Source organism: Podarcis vaucheri (assembly GCF_965113315.1).
Source record: "Podarcis vaucheri genome assembly, chromosome: 9".
NCBI classification, from domain to species: Eukaryota; Metazoa; Chordata; class Lepidosauria; order Squamata; family Lacertidae; genus Podarcis; species Podarcis vaucheri.
This window is the reverse complement of record NC_138767.1, coordinates 21517400-21519483: the sequence shown is the minus strand read 5'-3', so window position 1 is coordinate 21519483 and position 2084 is coordinate 21517400.

Here is a 2084-nt window from a genome sequence, read left to right as displayed (position 1 = left end):
GGAGGGAAAGGCGGAACTCTCCGCTGACTGAAACGGGGAGGAGCTCCAGGCCCGGCCCTGCCTTCGCTTGCCCGCTTTGGGTAGGCGCTTCCTCCGGCGGCTGGGCGAGAGCGGAGCAGGCCGACAAAAGGCGGGGTGTGTGTGGGTGTGTGGTTGGAGCAGGCGGGAATGGGACGGGGTAGGCCCAGCCGTCGTCATTTCAGTCAGTCTCGGTTGCAAACATATATATATTTGCCTCCCTCCTTTTCTTCGTGTCCGGGGGCATTCAGCCCAGGGGCGATCCTGAGGGCGTGCCTCTGGGCATGTGCAGAGTGCCTTTCCCTTCCACAGACACGCGCGCAGCTCCGAGGCTGAACTCCCGAGTCGTGTGCGCCCCGGCGCCTCTCGCTCCCGAATATAAGCACGAGGGATCCTGTTCGGATCCCCGAAGGGGTACTTCCAACGTGTAAGTTTGATGGTGGAAGAAAAGGTCGGGTTGCTGGACGTGTTTTCTTCTCCAGGTTCTGGCGGCGGAGTAGTGGTGGTATTGAGAAAAGAAGGGCTGCGGTGGGAGTTGTACCGATTTGAGGACAGGAAAGGCCAAAGCGGGTGGGAGGTCGACCGTCAATGGGATGATGCTTCAGGAAAGAGCCCCGCAGCTTACAGTGTAAGATCTGTCCATTTCAGTGTCCCGTCCCCCCCATCTTATATTCACTTCTCCACGTTTTGCAGCAATTTGCAATTAAAAAAAGAAAGAAATTTCACCAGCACGTTAGTGCACAGTTTTTATGTGCAGTTTTGACTAATGTGCACTTTTTTTGCAAGCAGTTTCCCCCAATGCAATGCATTTCTCTGTTATTTTCACCAATATATCCAGTATTATGCACACTTTCCCATTAAATTCATTGACACTTGATTAAAAGTGCTTTGTTTTGGCTGGATCGTGTGCATGTGTGTTGTAAACAGTGTTGTTTTTGCTCTTTTATTAATGCAAAAAGCACGAGAATGTTTAAAAAACAAAATCAGCAAAACGATGTATAGAAAATCAGATATGCAAGATTTCATAATAGAATTTTGATTGATTTGATTAGGAAAATAGCTTTACTTTGAAAGGGGGAAAGGCATTACTTTTGTCAGTAAAGTGTTACATCTTACAGCAGTGGTGGCTGATGGTAAATGTTTGGCTGAACTTCATTGTCTTCCACTATTTCCCTTTATCCAGATGTTCTACTTCAATCACAAGGAATTACACGTGGAGGGGGGAAAGAGAGAAATAATGGTTTTACTTGTTCATACAATTTTAAGTTTGCAGTTTCAATATTATTGTTACAAAGGTTGTGCGCCACCACCAATCTCTGCTGAGCAGTAGCAAAATTCCAGGGAGTTCCCCGCACTCACGCAGGATCGTTTCCACTGGGAATCAAGGAGTAATGAATTAGTTTATCGTACACATATTTACACCTGGGTCTACTTTGGAAAAGGGCTCAGAGCATTACATCTCAAGAAGGGCTTGTTCCCCACAGGAGTACAGTATTGGAGTCCAAGGGATCCTACATGCCTTCTCTGTGCCTCTGTCCCAGCCTGCTAAGATGTAGACTTGATGTTGGTTTCCCTTGATGTATTCATGACTTTGTCATTTTTAGCAACTTCTACCCCAGGTGAGGCCCTGGCCTGGAAAGGAAGCTTAGCCCATATTTTTCTACTGTCCTGGTGTCTTCCCTTCAAAGTCCCAAATTCTAGCATTTTATTAATTTCTAACATTCACTAACTCTGTTATGGGTGCAGTGGCGTAGCGTGGGTTGTCAGCACCCGGGGCAAGGCAAGTAATTTGCGCCCCGTAACCCGTGGATTTTAGCAGGGGCAGAGAGCTGCGAGTGCACCACCACCCCCCGATGTTGCGCCTGGTGCGGCCGACCCCCCCCTGCATCCCCCAAGCTACGCCACTGTATGGGTGCCTTGACACCCCCAAACTCTTACTCCATATCTGCAACAATATATTATATATTATATATTATATATTATATATTATACTGTTGCAACCACCCCAGGGACCTCATGGTGAAGGGCAGGTAAGAAATACTGTAAATAAATAAACAAATGGGTTG